At 40.6% G+C, this 19,231-nt stretch overlaps 1 protein-coding gene across 9 annotated transcripts in view; it reads left to right on the forward strand.

The window, feature by feature from the left end:
* Window positions 1–19,231, forward strand: part of ANKRD6 (ankyrin repeat domain 6) — a 66,198-nt gene that overhangs the window by 2,073 nt on the left and 44,894 nt on the right. The window contains exon 1 of one of the 9 annotated variants that reach the window (XM_081186557.1): window positions 10,118–10,220. The exons of 7 other annotated variants lie outside the window; for them this stretch is intronic. The gene's annotated coding sequence lies outside the window, so the exon portion shown is untranslated. Of the gene's footprint in view, window positions 1–10,117; window positions 10,221–11,815; window positions 11,884–19,231 lie in introns of those variants that run through there. One more of the 9 variants, XM_081186558.1, reaches the window with a different exon arrangement.

Here is a 19,231-nt window from a genome sequence, read left to right on the forward strand (position 1 = left end):
TGGCGAACCAGAGCAGCGCACGGAAACGCCGGAGCGGTACCTATTTATCCACTTGCACTTCGTGTTTTCAAACTGCTAGGTTGGCAGGAATAGGGACCGAGCAATGGGAGCTCACCCCGTCATGGGGATTCGAACTGCTGACCTTCTGATCGGCAAGACCTAGGCTCTGTGGTTTAACCCACAGTGCCACCCGCGTCCCTTCAAAATAAGCTATAGTGGTTGTTAAATATAGTAAGCTGCTACCTATATTTTATGGTGTTTCTATACGTATATAACACACTTGGGTAATTGTGTAATTTCAGTGATTGACTGCGTTGGCTGAAGACAGTTACAAGAAAATAAAATTAACTGTTGGGTGGGAGAGTTCCGATAAGGAAGTGGAAGCTTTGGCAGAAAGTTACTGTTTGAATAGTTAATGCTGATTTGTGTGCATTTCAGTATTCCATTTGCAAGGTATAACACCTTGCAAATACAGTGTATTAAAATATGACCAGATATTATCGGTTTCCATAGCTGTATAAAGAATAAAGCTTCCTTTCTGTTTGAGAATTGGAAATTCTAAGCACAATTGTTAGCATGGCCAGTCCCCGTCTTGCTGCTGTGCCACAACAGCTCTGCATATATGCATTTCATACACCAGATGTTTTAAGGATCATCCCCCTGTTCAATACTGGCGGAATATTTTCACAGCCACACCGAACGTATTCCCATAAACTTGTGACAAATGTGTGTTGAATCAGCCTCTGCTTTGGCAGTGATGGCTCTCTTTGTGCAACTTAACTTTCCATGCAAGTTTTCTTCATGTTTAACTTGATGTATGGTTGGTGACCATTACCTCCACTGCCTGCCGTGAAGCATGTAGCAGGATCCTCATATCTCTAAAATGCAGTTATCTATTCATTCCAAAACAGTTCCTGTCATCTTCTTATTGAAGAGATGAGTTGCAATTTGCTTCAGGCACTTTAGAACAGGGCTGGGCTTAGTCCTCTATCTTGTAAGCTTTGTGTTGAGTATTAAAGTAACACAAAGTACAAAGCCTGATGAATATTCAGGTAGATGTAGAACATCTAAATCTATAAAAAACGATAGCATATTCTTGAAGCACTCAGCTCGAAACAGAACATAAAGAGTGATAGAAAAACGGTGTCCTAGCTAATGTGATTATATGCTTGTACAAGATATACCATTTGTAGATTTATTACTTAGGTGCACAGAAGTCATGCCATAATTCAGTACTAGGGAGGGACTGAACATTCTAGTTACTTTCATATGCAGTGAAACATATAGGGGTGGATTGCAAAAAAGTAGAAGAGAATGTGTGGCACTAACTTACATTTCAGGCCTCTGTTTTTGTACGAAAAACATCCATATTAGATTACTAATATTGTGTCTCTTGTATTATTGGCATCCCCTTGAGGCAAAATTTAAACCTAGGATGAGTTGCGACTTGAAAAGGAACGCAAATCTTGGTGCTAGAATCTGTTTCTTAGTTGTTATCTGTTTAATTCTTTAAAATGTTTCTTACTCTCTTTTAATGCTTGAGTTAATGATGATCCATCAAAATATCTGTTCAATGCATCTATTGTTTTTAGTTTTTTAAAAAATTCTGACAGTCAAAAGGAAGTAGCAAACTGCTATTATGCACAGCATAAGAAATTAATAATTTCTCATGCCTCCCTCACCTGATGAGAACAGGAATCATGCCACCTTACAATTAATGCATTCTGTGTATATGTATAATCAGTTGAATTTTACCAAACATCTGTAGGCTGATTTGCATACATCTCTAGATGTGTTCCTATGGAGTGCCAAATTTGTGTCAAATCCCCCACCCTCACTCTGCGTTGAGACCTACACCAATTTGTCCCGTGCAGACAGCAGAAGAGCATAATTAAATTACTGAGTTTTTGGCATGCATTATAGTTTCTGCAGTTATTTCTATCCCAAGTCCATCAATAGCAAGACACATTGGAAGGTTTGATGTGCCCAGAGACATCCGTATGCAAAAGGATACTTCTGCACACAGGCTCCATGATTGGTAGTCTTAGATATGTCTCAGGCCAATATTTTAAAAAAATGCCTGTGAAAAATCACTTAGAAAGTCAGCATTTGTTTCTTTTCAAAATAGCAGACTGTAATCTAATTATTCTTCCTTTAGTTGATATAATCCCACACGCCGTTGCCCATTTCTTCATTTGTGCTAATGGGGCATTGAAAATAAAGCATTCTTCTCTTTCAAAATTGTCACATTGTCATTCTGCTTCGTTGTAAAGGGGGGACTCTTTGTATGTATTGTTGTTGTTGATGATAATAAGCAACTTGTTGTGTAAAGGGATCTAGTTTTAAAACAAGATGAAATAAACTGAAGGATGCAATTAATTTTTACACTCAATATTTCTGCACATTTCATTGTTATTTGCATAAACTAGGTATGCAAGGATTGAATTTAATGTATGGGGAGGAATATGCTATTCTCTGAAATAGGTAGGTTGGTTGGTAGTCATGTAATGCTCATGACAAGCAATGCCCGTGTTTGTTTCCTAAATTCTGTTTGTCCCTGAGATATGCTTCCTGCAATAAAATATATCATATAGATGCTTGATCCTCAATCCTCAAAATTAAAGCTCAGAATGCCATCTGACCTTAGGTTTTGCCTTAGGTATGTAAGATACAAAACAAAGGTTTTACTGTATTAAAGTGTTACAGGCCTGGTGAAGAGAGTTGATACTGTTCTCTTCCCCACTTTACAGTCAGTGTTAGAAACTGAGTTATGAGAGCTAGGAGATAATTGTCACCTTAAACCTAGGTTATGGGCACAACAACAGAATGTCTAGGCGCAATTTTGTATAATGAGTACAAAGCTGAAAATGAATGAACTGCAGCTAAAATATTATGTTTACTTTTCACATGGTCTAATCCTTCCCCTGCCCACCCCCCTAATATTCTTAAGAAGATCTCTTCTGCAGTCTTCAGAGCGTAGCTGGAAGTGGGGAGGCAGAAAAAGGTCCTCCTTTCCTTCCACTCTGCAGTTTTAATCTGAAATCTTAGGTGCAGTATTACGCCCAGAGCTCAGAAACTGTTTGCCCTAATGAAATTCCCTGTTGCAAAATGCGCATAGAATGATGGGAGTTTCGAACACTGTTTGCAGTGCTTTTTCTGTATTTTAAACTTTATAGAACAATTATTTTTTTATGTTTCCATTAGAGGATTCTGAAAACAAGCATAGATTTGCAGTTACTGTCAGTTCAGTATGTTTTGTTGTACTGTACAGTACTTTGATAACTTTCTAGAATGAAGTTTTGTGTGTCGTCATTTAGTGACTGAATTACAAGGTAGTTACGTCACAGGGAAGCTTGAACTCTTGTAGTTTGTTGATTTCCTTTCTGCTAAAATTGTCAGTGGCAAAAATGCATTATAAGTAACAACAACATTATTATTTACGTATATTTCAGGGCTTCCTTTAATACCTGGCATTTAGAGGATTTTAAGAATGATGAATAGTATGTGTGCAGAGCGAAACTACTGTTAAGACAGGTTAAGCTTCAGTGAATTTGTTTGAAGGGCACAATAGGAATTAACTGTGTTAGCTGTGTTACACAAGGCTTGTAGCGGACGTAATTCTTCAAAACCTTTTCTGTCAGCAAGACCAATCATCGTTCATGCGTTTGAACTGTTACCGGAAATAACTACACAACCTCCCTCCTGCTCTCTTTAAACTGACCTTTCTGAGTGTACAGAATATTTCCTGTGAAAGTATTCTAATAATTGTGATCATGAAAAAGTTCTAGGATTGGGGGACTAAATGATGTTTGTTTTAAGAGAAGAGTAAAATTTACTCACCATAAAAAAGACACAGAAATTTTAAATTAAGGAATGGACCTACTCTTGCAGTGTGTAAATAGTAAACATATTTCCTCTTTCATGTAAAATAATGTGCTTTTACATTCTATATCTTTGCTTCTGGCAACTGTCCTCTTCTGAAACCTACTTTGAGTTGTAGAGCACAATTTTGTGAATGTTCCAGTGAAAGTGAAACAAGTATTATTGGAGCATAATACTGCTGTCTTCTGCTTGTAAATTTTAACCATTTAAGCCTGTTGCAGAACCCTACCCTATGTATGCTGACTCAAAAATGAGGGACTTCCCCTCCTCTTTGGTCTTGCTAATTTTGAGGTCTTCTCATGCTGATATAGTCGCTGATGACTCTGGGGTTGCGGCACTCATCTAGCTTTATTGGCCGAGGGTGCCAGCGTACAGATTCCGGGTCATGTGGCCAGCATGACTAAGCCGCTTCTGGCGAACCAGAGCAGTGCACGGAAACACCGTTTACCTTCCCGCCGGAGCGGTACCTATTTATCTACTTGCACTTCAATGTGCTTTCAAACTGCTAGGTTGGCAGGAGCAGGGACCGAGCAATGGTCTGATACAGAAACAAGTGCCCTAATGCCTGTCTGTCCCCAGTTTTGCATATTCCCTACAACTTTGTGTCCCCTTTCCTAGCTTATCCTTACAAGTTTATGCCATTCTTTCTCAGCTTGAATGAAAGCAGCTTGCCCAGTGCCCATTCTTCTGATTTGTGGATTCTTTCCACGTAAGAGCATTCTTAATTTGTGATAAAGTAAGACCAGGTTTATAATTCCTCTGGTTTTTGCAAACCAAAAAAAACCCTACTTCCAGAAGCCTGATACAAATAGTGTGCTTGTCTGGGGAGAGGGGAGGCAGAGGAACAAAGAACAAAATGCCAACAGTGCCTTGGAATGAAGGACATTATCTGTGAAGGATCTTGTAAAACCAGATCTTTTCACCAAGATACTAAATCTTCATTCCTGAGCCTTTTTGCTGCCTTCTTCTGACACAGGGTGTAAGTGGGTGTTAATAGTATTCTTGTGACCCTTTATGACCTCTTAGAATCTGCCCCCAAGCGCTAGCCGTCTTTTGGTGGAGAGCAAAGTGGGAGAGGTTTAAAGCTACAGTTACTGAGATGTTGCTGAATTAGTGATTACTGCTGGCACAGTTCAAATATGCAAGAAACAATGTTGTTTACAGAAGAGGAAGAAATGTTCCTGCGCTGGAAAAAAACAAAACTTGCAATGTGCATTTCAAGTGTGTGTGTGTGGGGGGGGGGACCTGGCAGGGTGAAGGGGATAAGAATGAGAAAATGAGAAGCTAAAATGAGACTGAGTGGACGTGAGTCTAAATTTCTGTCAGAGATTATGGTACATGACCCCAGTCAAACTGGCAAAAATTTATCATCTGCCCGATAACAAATGTTGGAAATGTAAAGAGACTGAAGGTACCTTCTACCACCTTTGGTGGACATGCCCGAAGATTAAGGCTTTCTGGGAAATGATCTATAATGAAATGAAAAAGGTGCTTAAATGCACCTTTCTTAAAAAACCAGAGGCCTTTCTCCTGGGCATTGTCGGCCAATTGGTCTCAAAGAGGGATAGAACTTTCTTTATGTATGCTACCACAGCAGCAAGAATACTTATCGCGAAGTATTGGAAGACACAAGATCTACCCACTCTGGAAGAATGGCAGATGAAAGTGATGGACTATATGATACTGGCCGAGATGACAGGCAGAATCCGTGATCAACGAACAGAGACGGTGGAAGAAGAGTGGAGAAAATTTAAAAGCTATCTTAAGGACTATTATAAACTTAATGAATGTTAAAGTGTTTTGGTTTCCAGAAACAAAGGGATACAGTGACACAAGGTCAGAATATAGAGAGGACTAAGATGACAGAGGTTAAGAATAACAGTTGGGAGTTGCTATAAAAATGTGGACATTGGGATGCAGAAAGGGGGGGTACGGGGAAGTCTGAAAAAAGAGGTTTATGAAAATGGGTGATGAAATTATACATGTATGTTTGTCTTTTTAAGTGTTTGTTTGTTGTTTAAAACTTTATAAAACCAATAAAAATTTTATTAAAAAAATAAATAAATTTCTGTCAGAGATTAAGATTTAAAGGGGGGGGGAATATGTGTTTTCAATGGGTAATTGTAAGCCTTATAGTGCACATGCCTACTTAGAAGTTATTCCCATCGAGTGCAGTGGGATAGGATTGCAATATTAATGTCTCACCACCATCAGAGTTGAGGCAGTCAAGTCACTCAGGGAAAAGGGAATACACTCCCTAAAGAGGTCCACATGGTGCCTTCTTTGCTGTGTGTTAAGGGTCAGGGTTAGGAACTTTTAGGTGCTAATCATTACTGAACAATCACTTGATTTTTATCTAATGAAAACTTTCATAAGGGGAACCTAGCTTTTCCTGGTTTAATGTGTCACTGTGTGGTGTTTATTTTGTTTTGCTGTTCAATTTGATATTTGTATTTAAAATATATTCTTGTTTTATCAATATTTGTTGTGCGCTACTTAAGAAAATTTTGCTTATAATTGAAAAGTCCAATATAAATTTAAAACCAGCTATATAAAATAAAGTACTGTATAATAAGCGATAAGGCCATGAGGTGTGTGTTTTCAGATCACCCTTTGCATGAGTAGTCAAAGCATGTCCAGCTGCATTTTAGGCTTTTTGGTTGTAGTGGACTTATGGCCTTCCATTTGTTGTTGTTGTTTACATTTGTATATCACCCTATATCCACAGGTCTCAGGGTAGTTCACAACATAAAATCACAAAATAAAAACATGAAGTACATAATGAAAATAAAAACAAGAACAACCCAATAATCCCCCATGTTTACATCATGGACTGAAGTCAGGAAGTTGTATCTTTCAGCCCTGATTATGCTTCAAGTAATGACCCAAATAAGGATCTTTGGCACAAAAAAGCGTTGATAGAAGTTATTAGTATTAATTATATGATCCCAACAAATATATTGTTTATGTTCTTTACATCCTGTTTTGCATACAGCACATAGTTAACGTAGAAAAACATGTGCAAGGGAAAGAGGAAGTACAGTGGGCAACCACAGTTTATAACAATAAATGCTAGTCATTTATGCCAAAAGCTTCATAGAGATTTATTTGTTTTGAATCAGTTTTGTTTGTCGACTGCAGTAGTATGGAAGGGAGCCCTTAACCTGTCAATTAAGCAAGCTTGCAAATATATTTTCCTTGCTTTAATTTAAAGCTTATACTGGGTTGACCAGTATAATAAATTATGAAGTTGTTAGGAGCAATCTTGCAATGAGGTCAGCATGCAAAGGGCATGGGCATTCTAGCCAAAGTCATGCAGGCTCCATTGGTTTCAGTGGGAACGACTTGAGTACATTCATAACTCTCACTCAAATCAGTGGGCTGCAAAGTGCTGAAATTTGGCTGGCTAAACAAACCTTGTGATGCAATTCAGCACTTTTCCCATTGCTTTCTATTTGTGCTGACATATTATCCTCTACTGCCACATATTGAGATTGCTGTCCATTTTGGGGTCTTTTATTATTTTCCTCTCATGGAAAACATTACTCATAACAAACAGTATACAGTGGTACCTCGGGTTACATACACTTCAGGTTACATACGCTTCAGGTTACAGACTCTGCTAACCCAGAAACAGTACCTCGGGTTAAGAACTGTGCTTCAGGATGAGAGCAGGCAGCAGCGGGAGGCACCATTAGCTAAAGTGGTGCTTCAGGTTAAGAACAGTTTCAGGTTAAGAACAGACCTCCTGAACGAATTAAGTACTTAACCCGAGGTACCACTGTATTTTAATCATTCTGAATTCATTTGTGATAGCTCTTGTTTCTAAGATTTGCCAGATACCGGTGGTCCTTTGTATAGCTTTCCCACCAAATCTAACTCGCCTACAGAATCCACATTTAAAACAAGTTTTATTTGAAATAATAATAATAATAATAATAATAATAATAATAATAATAATAATAATAAATTTATTATTTATACCCCGCCCATCTGGGCGGCTTCCAACTGAATATTAAAAACAGTACAGCTTCAAACATTAAAAACTTCCCTAAAGAGGGCTGCCTTCAGATGACTTTTAAAAGTAAAATAGTTGTTTATTGCTTTGACATCTGCTGGGAGGGCGTTCCACAGGGCAGGCGCCACTACTGAGAAGGCCCTCTGCCTGGCTCCCTGTAACCTTACTTCTCGCAATGAGGGAACCGCCAGAAGGCCCTCGGTGCTGGATCTCAGTGTCCGGGCTGAACGATGGGGATGGAGACGCTCCTTCAGGTATACTGGACCGAGGCCATTTAGGGCTTTAAAGGTCAGCACCAACACTTTGAATTGTGCTCGGAAACGTACTGGGAGCCAATGCAGATCTCTCAGAACCGGTGTTATGTGGTCCCGGTGTTATGTGAAACCCCCACTATTGAAGATCTGTGATGTGTATCTTGGAGATGTGTTTTCCTTATGGTTCAAAATTCTAGATCCAACCCCCCCCCCAACTGCTTAACAAAGAAACTGATCTGACCATTTTAGTAATCCCCCTTTTTTGCAGATCCCATTTTAGGGCTATAAAACCATAGAATTTGAGGGGACCCCAAAACCCCATTTAGTCTCATTCCAGTCTTATTACACTGATAAGACAAGCCTCATTTGTTCTTCAGAACAGTAAAATCTCAATGTATAACGAACAACTTTCCAAAACATATGGTAGCTTGTAATCTAAAGCACTCAATCACTTCCCAAGTGATTAAACAACTGTGTTAACTTCGGTTAAGTGAAAGTTAGTAGGTTAACCATGAGAAGAGGATTCTGTGGATGTGAAATAAGAGTATGCTTTATGGGCTTTATTTAAAGAAAAGCATTTATAGAAATGCTCGTACATTGAGTAGTTGGCACAACCACCTTACAATCGCACTTCTCATGATGCAACCAAAGTTGTGAGCTGGTAACTTCCTTATTCAGCTGCTCGGGAATAGCTTGCCACAATGTGGGGGTCAGTCTGTTGCATATTGGTGCAGGCTTTTCCCCATTTATATCTACATATTTCCCATCCATCTCTGCACTGGATTTTGGAATGTTTGTGACATGCTCCCCCAGCTCTCTGCTGTTATCTAAAATGTCTAATGCAAGTGTTATTTAGACATCATTGGCAAGTGTACATTCAGTCCTGGGTCTATTAATTCTCTACATTTGCTCCTGCTGATGGTAGGATCCTTTGTCCTGATGTTTCATTTCTTTCAATTATGAAATTTTTTTTATTGGTTTTACAAAGTTTTTATAAACAATACAAACAAATAAAGAAACAAACAAACATGTATAATTTCATCTCCTTTTTTCATAAACCTCACTTCTTTCTAATCCCACCAGGGGGCTGGGGAGGAAGTCCCGTTGTGCAAGCAGATCACATTCCACTTGTGCATACCCCACTTAAGAGTACGTTAAATTTCCACCCCATATTTCTAACTCTTGAATAGGGCAGTTGCAAGATCATCATGCATTAAGGCCAATTTTTCATCACTGCCATCTTTTTAAATAGCAGTATCTTTAAGGTCAGGGGTTGGGAACCTGCGGTTCTTCAGATGCTGCTGGACTCCAGCTCCCATCAGTCCTAGCCAACATGAACAAGGGACTACGATGATGGGACTTGTATTCCAAAAACACCTGAAAGGGTTGCAAATACCCCACCTGTTTTTTAACAGAATAGACAGTTTCACCCCTAGACCCACCAAAAGGGTCTTCAGGCTGTTTCCTCTTGCTACACACCCACATTCTCTTTCCACCTGAGACTGTGCCCTGCTACCGTTAGAATGTAAAATTCAAGAGTTTGTAATCCAAATGCTTTTTTTGGGAATGTGTTAGTGTGTGTTGGGGAACAGAAAAGGTTCACTGAAAGATTCAAAGTCCTGCTCTTGGAAATATTGCAGATTTAAGTTGCAGAGCATCAAAAGAATAATTATGATGTGGCTCTTTAAAAAGCATTTATATATCTTTTTGTATATTCCTCGTCATAACCAGAGATAGAGTAATCCTGGGGAATAATAGCATCTGGTCTGCAATACAATAGAGGAGGGGGCTGTGAACAACTGTCTAAGCAGCACACTAATTCTAGGACCAAAGGCTTCCCCCACTGGACCCTAATTCTTTAGAACCTGATGGGCCTCTGGGGAGTCCTCTATTGACATGTAAATTGGCCTGCCCCATTATTGCCAGTGGTAGGCACACTGCTGTTTATCCCAGCTGTCCCTGTGTTGGGTGTCTGTTTGTTGCTTGGTCTTCAACGCCTATATATGTTTTGCAAACACATGGCTGAGAGGATCCACTGTTTCCCAGAGCGTGGCAACATGTCTCACGTGAGTTAGGAGGCTTTTTTTGTTCATGTGTTTGTAATAAATATTCGGTTCAGTTCTAGGCACAGGCAGCTAGAAAGAAATACAACGTTTGCATTTAAATATTTGGAATATTTTGCTATCTAAGCTCCAGGAAGAGCTGTTAAAAGCCTTGAGGGGTAATTGAAGGTTCTTTCTTCTTTAAACAATGGGCCCTATTATCTTTTCCAGTGGGAGAGCCTGTGTAGACTTACACAGTGTTGGTAAACTAACAAAAGATCCTAGTCTTGTCTCTGTTGCTGCTTTGGTTTAAATTAAAACCCATTAAGTTATTGTGGTTTAGCAGAAGGTGTTACTTTGGGTTTCAGCAATTACATTAGGTGACTGCAAATTTGTTTTATAATACCAACTCATGTTTTAAAAAAGTTGACTATCCTTATTATCCTAGCATATAATTATTTATAATATTTGCTTTTTACAAGGTTTGCAACGCTGACTAGAGAATGTGAAAGTAGATACATTTCTGTAGTGGCAAAGCAAGTTGAAATGGTTTTTAAAACCTATGATATTTATTGAGGCATATTGATAAGCAGTTAAAATGTTTTAAGAAAAATATCTTAATTTTTGAAGCCATGTGTGAAAACTTGTATGCTTCTGGCTTCCTTATTGGCAGAATGTGGAGGACCAGCCGTTACCCTTAGGGTGTTGACAAAGCAAGGAAGAGACTAATTGAAATGTAACAGATTTATTATGTGCAAAACACACATACTGTACTAATCTATTGAGAAGCAGGTCTTTAAACATGTATGCAACCTGTGGATTTAAACTAATGCCTATGAAAAGCAGATTAGTTAAAATATGGGAGTGCAAGGTCAGACCTCAGTAAAGTCTATTTTTTAATGATACAAGAACTAATAGGTTGTGTATATAAAAATGTTTTATTATACCATTTTCTGGTTAATGAAAAATCTATCTTCAATTCCTTAGAACTAAGGCTGAGATTCTAAGAATCACTTTGCTCCCCTCAAAGGCTTAAAAAAAACCCTCCAAACATAACTGAAACAAGAAGTGAACCAGCTTTGTCACTTATTTTGTACCAATATTATAAGAAGCAGTGAGGAAATCTAAAATTCTTATTTTTCTGGTTTTGCTGCCTTGAAGAAGCATTCAAAACGAGACAACTTTCAAGCTAATCATTTTGATTTAATTGAATACTGTAACAGAGATAATAATAGTTAAAATGTGAAAAGATACTTTCCTCTGAGCTTTGAAACACGGTGGAAAGTTAATGAGGCAGAAGACTCCAGACAGAGTGCTCCAGATGGTCAAGGCAGTAGAGAGAAAGAAGGCTAGTCTGTGATAGACTGAAAGGGAAGGAGTATCTGAGCAAAGAGGCATTTTTTTATGAGACAGCCCGGAGCAAATCCGCAGAAGATTAAAAATCAAGAAGATAAATACTGAGCTCAGTCTGGAAACTGAGCCAGTGGATCTGCTAATTGAGGAGGTGAATGTTGGTGCACTGGGTAAAAAAATAAACAATGCAAGATACTTTGCAGGATTCTTATTGCCCATTTGTTAATGGCTCAAGGCTTATTCACATGTTATGCTTCTGTTAACAGGTAGGTACCAATTGCCTGGAAGTACCTTAGAGGCGGTTCACGTCCTGCTTTTTAAACCCGGTACAAAGGTACAGTTTCTGAATGGCAAAGCACATGCATGGTAGCATCTGCTGCGAGTGATGGTACACGTGCTTTTAAATGTTGGGGTTTCCCCTGTAATAAACCTGGAAGAAAGACAAAGAAGGTTTGGGAGTGCAAACAGTGAGTCCTTCTGTGAAGCCTCAGCAGCAGGGATGAGCAGCCCTGGCCCCCCCCCCCTCTGAATTTCTGCAATTTAACGTTTATAATAACTATAGCAGGGCAACCTTAATAACTAAAAACATGTTTTGTTTTTTCATGAAACCCAAGTTTTTCAGGAAGCTGAATTCTGCTCCCAGTGCTTTATCTTTGCATGTGTTCTGTGCATATGAGAAAGGAATTATGTGTGGCATATGTATGCATTTCCTGTGCAGGAAAACATTCATGTTTGTATTTTTTTAAAAAAAATGTCCTGGATATTCAGATTATCTCCCCCATTTTACTAGATGTCAGCTCCCCCTCTTTGGGGGGGCTGCTTTGCAGGCGATATCTGGGTGACCCGGCAGTGGGAGAGTGACGCAGCCCCGCATCACTGGGATGCCCAGTCACGTCACGCCCCCCTGGCTGACCAATTGGGTTAGCCGGGGGCGTGGCTACATCCGTTTAAATAGCGGCGGAGCTGGAGAACATCCTCCTTCGCCTCCTTTCGTCGGATCTCCCAGCCTACCCACCCTCTTTTCTTGCGTTGATTGATTATGGCCTTGCTATGACTAATGTCGGTCGCCTGGTTGTTGGGGCCGAGTAGGAATTTTTCCACTTGGCAAATTGGCACCAGCCATTTGGTTTTCACCTACCTAGTAGCAATCGCCACAACGTTGTAAGGTTAGGCATTGGGTAAGCTTTATTATGGGAGGGGAGGTTGTAGCCTCCGCCTGCCCCTCCTCATTAAGGGTATCCCATTAAAGGGATCCGGGGGTGTGGTTCCTGTCCGTAGCCTGGGCGTGGGCTAGGGCCATGCCAGGACCCCATCAGTGACTCTAGGGGAGCTCTTAATTGGTGTATATCATAGGGCTCCCCCTTCTGGTGTTTGACCCTTATGAGACTTCCTGCAGACAGGCAGGAGTCAGGATATAGTCTTGCTTCACCTAATTGCCTAAGCCAAACTACTCACATCTGTAACCAATAAAGTTGTGGTCTAATTAATCCCATTAACTCAATATAGTTGTGTTTGTGTGTGTTTTTCGGAGGGAACTGTGGGGCCCGAGGCTTCTCCACGCAATTAATTCTAGTGGTTTTCTTTTCAGAGTTCTTTTAAGTGTTTATTGTGATTGATTAACAACACTAATACTGGGAGATTAAATACAGTTGGCTGCAATTTGATGCAGGTTTTTTTTTCTATGAAAGAGGACTGTATAAATTGAGTGGAAGCTTCAGGGGTTGGGGTATGCAAGTTGAAATGCATATAGTTTTATTTAATCTCTTTAATGGGTTGTTTCATTGACTAGCATAGTTGTGGGTTGTTTTTTTTTTTAACTTAGCCCTGGTAAACAGGTATTAAGACAAGAGTTCCATTATTTCTCAACTTTTATTTTAATTTCACTCCAATTATGTTGTGATAGACAGACATAACTGATGAGTCTCTGCACAAACTGGTTTACTGTCAGGATGATAAAGCATCATGTCAGAAACATGGGTAGGATTGCAGGGCCATCTTAGCCTGGAGATTGTGCTTGTGGTTTTAAAAGTGAAAAGGCACTTAGTGAGGGTGAAGCTATTGTTCCATTGCTTTCTTCACTCATTCTTCTTCCCTGACTGCTATCGGGCAAAACTAGTTTGCTATATACTGCAGGTAGGAGAGGACGGGGATCAAGGGAACGGTAAAATAGGAGGACAGGAGTTGCAGTGGTTGCAGTTTCTTTGAGCTTATGTAGTAAGACAATCACACGTACCCAGCTAAGGAAGTAACATAAATGGGCGAATGTACCTGTATTACTGGATTTTGATATGATCAGATTTTCACTAAGGACACCTGGATTCAAACACCTGCAGAGCTGTGAAACTCACTGAAAGACCTTTGACCAGTCACTGTCAATCCATTTAAGCCATCCAGTGTGGTTGATATGAAGCCTGAGTTCCTTGGAGGAAGGTTGAGATCACATGTTTTAAATGAACATATGTGCATTCAGAAGTGCATCTAAGCCAACTTGCGGTGTGTTGCTTTGAATGGGATCTACATTCTGATGAGCATTCAAAGATCCACATTTCAAATATGTTTAAAATTGTGCCTGACTAGAACTTGACTGAGACAGCTATTTGCAGGTGAAGAACTGGCAACCCTAAACAAGCAATACTGTAGAACTGTGGCCTGGCTCTTTGGTGGTATGATAACGATAAAAAGATGTACATAGAATCATAGAATCATAGAGTTGGAAGAGACCACAAGGGCCATCGAGTCCAACCCCCTGCCAAGCAGGAAACACCATCAGAGCACTCCTGACATATGGTTGTCAAGCCTCTGCTTAAAGACCTCCAAAGAAGCAGACTCCACCACACTCCTTGGCAGCAAATTCCACTGTTGAACAGCTCTTACTGTCAGGAAGTTCTTCCTAATGTTTAGGTGGAATCTTCTTTCTTGTAGTTTGGACATATCAGCCACTTCTACCTCTTGGCTAGTATTCTGCTTCTATAAGTGCTCACTTATCTCCCTAGAGTTTGGATTCCACCACCATCACCACCACTTGGATCATTTTCATCTGGTGAGCTCCCGTTGCTCTGTCCCAGCTTCTGCCAACCTAGCAGTTCGAAAGCACGCCAGTTCAAGTAGATAAATAGGTACCACTGTGGCAGGAAGGTAAACAGCATTTCTGGGCGCTCTGGCCCTTGTCACATTCCTCTGTGTGCTAGTACGGTTTAGTCATTCTGGCCACATGACCCGGAAAGCTGTCTGTGGACAAACGCCGGCTCCCTCAGCCTGAAAAGCAAGATGAGTGCTGCACCCCATATTCACTTTTGACTGGACTTAACCGTCCAGGGGTCCTTTACCTTTACCTTTTACCATCTGAAGATGTGCTAAGAATGAACCTTCATTTAATAGATATGCTTTGGAAATGTTCTTTGGTATTCTTCTATATTTAGGACCAAACTGGAATGGTGAGGGCAACCATCCTCGTTCATGTGCATGCCCTTGTTGACATATAACATAAGAGTTGGTAGGGGCAGTCTTAATTTTTTCACTAAAGACGATTTGTTTGTGAGGGGAACTGAAGCGTCCTCTCCATGGTCTCTCACCAAAGGCGCTTCTCTCAAAACTGAGGAAAACAAATATGGCTGCAGTTGTAGTTTGTCCCTCAGTATATATTGAATTGTGACACCTTTCACATAGTTCATCTTTCAGATCTCTTCCTCCCCATGATATTGTGTAGGTATTCGTAGCCTGTGATGTGCAAGCTGCTCTGAACTGTTAGGCAAGGATCCTTCCTTTAATTTAATAGACTTGTATCTATAGTCTTCTTGATGGTTAAACATGATTATAGAAGTGGGCCTTTTTCATGTTCCCACAGATACCATATACAGTGGTACCTCAGGTTAAGTACTTAATTCGTTCCGGAGGTCTGTACTTAACCTGAAACTGTTCTTAACCTGAAGCACCACTTTAGCTAATGGGGCCTCCTGCTGCCGCCACGCCGCCGGAGCACAGTTTCTGTTCTCATCCTGAAGCAAAGTTCTTAACCTGAAGCACTATTTCTGGGTTAGCAGAGTCTGTAACCTGAAGCGTATGTAACCTGAAGCGTATGTAACCCAAGGTACCACTGTATGGGGATGATGATCCCAATGTCCATTAATGCTTGTAAAACAAATCAGGTTGGCTTTATTTGGAATCAGCCTACACTGATTGACACAGGGCCATCAGAATCTTCCAATACACTTTGGAAAGAGCAGAGAGTCATGTCTTCTACCACATTTTTAATGATTACAACTTCGTGTACAAAAGAGTGACTAAATTTAGTTCAGGTAATTAGCCTGCTAGAATTATTTAATTGCTTGGTCAGCAGCTTTCCCTTAGAGATGCGGATGTCCGTGTGCTCTCTCACTTTAATTCCTAATTGTTTCCAGAGCCTCTAGCACAATTTACAATATCCATGGCGCACTCCAGGATGTGCTCATGCTTTGGACCCAGTCAGGATGTAGTATTCATTTCTGATTAATCAACCGGGAAGAAAAGAGTGTGGCTCCAAATTAATTATTTCCAGCAGTTCCATGGCACCCTGAACTAACTTTCCCCATGCCTTTGTTCATACAGCCAGAGCTTAATTTGTGCCAAGGCTCATCCCCAGGATGTGCTTTCAGCAACAGGACATGGCCTTGTAAGCATGTGAAGTACTAATAAAGAGGGCTGTGTGTGTGCGCGCGCCAAGTGGTTTTCCTTCTGGCCACCTCAAAGCATGCAATCGGTGACTCTTACTTGTAAGTAAGAAAGAGATATTTATTCAGACAAGTGACAATACAGGCTCAGCAGCAGGCACAGAACTCCAGCGTCATGGTTCAAGAGCAGGGAAAGGAAGTTCACAACTGGAGGGAAGTGACAAAAGATCTCCCACAACTTTCCACAAGCCACCCACCAAGCTTTTAAAGATGAGATGTGGCTTGTTCAGTCGCAAAACTCGCTTATTTTGTGGGAATGGCAGGATTGCAAACACATGTTCCATCAGGGTGGGTGGGTCTGCTTCCATCTGTGAAGGTGGCACCCGATTCTAGGCAACAAGACTGCACCCTCCTGTACAGGCTCCAGTTCAGTCATCACCTCCGTCACTTCTGCCTCCTCCTGGGCTAATCAAAGCCAGTCTTCCCTCAACAGGTGCCCTTGACTTGTTTTGGACTACAAATCCCATCAGCCCCAGCCAGCATGGTCTGTGCTCTGAGATAATGGGAGCACTAGTCTAAAACATTTGGCGGGTACCACACTGGGGAAGACTGCTCCACTCAGTCATAACATCTTTCTCACAAGAGAGTTCTTACTGGATCAGCATCTTTCAGCCATTTTGAAAATTCCTACTTTGACTTCTGAAATATGTCCCTTTCCGCATCTTTAACTGGTGACTGCTTTGGATATAAGCAAAATCACCAAATATGATTTTATAATGTGGATAGAGAAATGACTACATTCTGCCATATTCAGTGCTTATATGGATATTGGAAATAGGTTAAAGCCTTTCTTCATCTATATATAATTGTTCAAGGAAGACAGATGGCTACGGATTAATTTATAATATACTTTTGACTTTTTTTAAGGAAGGAAGGAGGGGTAATTGTTTCTCCTGGGGATTAAAAGACATTTCATTTATAGTCTGATCATCAACCATTTGAAAAGTGAAATGTGAACAGCAGTCCACCAACTGTTTTCTCTCAAGCAAACTGCAGCTCTATTTATATATATGGGATTGCTCAATAATTATACCACACAAGTACTGTAATTTGTGACTATTGTCCATCATGTCATTTCATAGCTCCATAGATTCAGGACTCAGGAGATACCATGCTGTTGTTGTTTACTGTTGTTAACTTAATGTAGAAGCTGATACAAGATGTTGTTTTCTTCACTGGTCTGCAGCGTTAAGCTGTCCAGATTGCCTATTACATAGATTAATTTAAGTCTGCCAGTGGATGTTAAGTATGGTCTTTGTTTCCCCCAGGTGCTAGTTTGCTTGGGGTAAAAAAAAAAAAAGGGACTAGAAATAGAATATTGATATATGATGGTCTCTGTAAGCAAATGGAACCTCTATGTCAGGGGTCAGCAACCTTTTTCAGCTGTGGGTTGGTCCACCGTCCCTCAGATCATGTGGTGGGCCAGACTATATTTTTTGGGGGGGAAATGAACGAATTCCTATGCCCCACAAATAACCCAGAGATGCATTTTAAATAAAAGGACACATTCTACTCATGTAAAAAGACGCTGATTTCCGGACCTTCTGTGGGCCGGATTGAGAAGGCGATTGGGCCGCATCCAGCCCACAGACCCTAGGTTGCCTACCCCTGCTCTATGTTAAGAGGTGCTATACATTGAAAAGGTGATGCTGGAGACACACACGTAGGAGAGCTGCTGCTTTCGTGCCCTAATTGGAAGCTTCCCAGAGGCACCTGTCTGGTCATTGTCAGAAGGAGAAGATTGGATTAGATCAGGAATAGGAACCTGTGGCCTTCCAGATGTTATTAGACTCCTGTCAGTCCCAGCCAGCATGACCATTGGTCAGGGATTATGAGAGCTGCAATCCAATAACAGCTGGAGGGCCACAGGTTCACCGTCTCTGCACTAGATTGACTTTGGCTCTGCTTTGTTCTAGCAAGGCTTTTCTTACATTCTTACATACAATGTTCCTGTAACAGCCCACTTCAGACTAGGACGTCCCTTACCCTTATCTCACCTTAATGCTGAGTGCTTCTGATCACATGCACAGTTTTCTTGCCAGTGATGGATATTCCTGGAGGTGATGAATCAAGTGGTATGGGATCTCTCCCCTGCATTCTAGAGAATTCTCTGGATACTATGCAGGTGGAATAAAGTTAGAATTGGTCCTAAAACAAACTGTTTTGGAATTTTGAGATTAACATCCGCATCATACCTTCAGAATATTTTTATACCACTTCAACAATCACTGCTCCCGCCAAAGAATCCTGGGAAATATAGTTTGTTAAGGGGGCTGACCTCACAGATTTCAAATTCTCAGCACCCTTCAACACACTATTGTTCCCAGATTCATCCATGGCAGTTAAAGTGGGATAAGAACGCTTTAAACGCATGGTGTGAATATGTCCCAACAGAATTGGAACGGTAAGAAATGGAGAGAGATTAAGATGCAGTTCAGGGGTGTTTTACCCAGCTTCTGCCATGCTTTATTTGTTGTCTGAGGGTTTAACCAAATGTGAGATGGAAACTGCATTTATTGATAAAACCAAAGGAAACCTTTAGCAAGACCAACAACAATTGCGACTGCATGATTAGAGTTTGGCTGCAGTCCTGAATCTTCTGAAGCTGTTGATCCATAGCTGTTAACTTTTCCCTTTTCTTGCAAGGAATCCTATTCGGAATAAGGGAATTTCCCTTTAAAAAAGGGAAACGTTGACAGCTATGTGTTGATCCCATTCAGTAGATTTAAGCAGTCTGTGTGTAGGATTGCCACCACCTGTTTTTCCTTGCACTGACAGTGCTTTTCATTTTAAACACTATCTTTAACTGCTTTGCCAGTGGGCAGTTCATTTCCTGCCACAACCTGACCTGTTAAGTTCTGCACAAAGGGCTCACTGACGTTTGGTCAGTGTCTCCCGCATGATAAATCCTATTTGCTTGGCTGTGAGCATATGTATTCATTTGTACTTGGCATCTGGTTGTCTTTGCCACTTTAA

The sequence above is a fragment of the Podarcis bocagei genome (assembly GCF_964188305.1).
Source record: "Podarcis bocagei genome assembly, chromosome: 3".
Taxonomy (NCBI): Eukaryota; Metazoa; Chordata; class Lepidosauria; order Squamata; family Lacertidae; genus Podarcis; species Podarcis bocagei.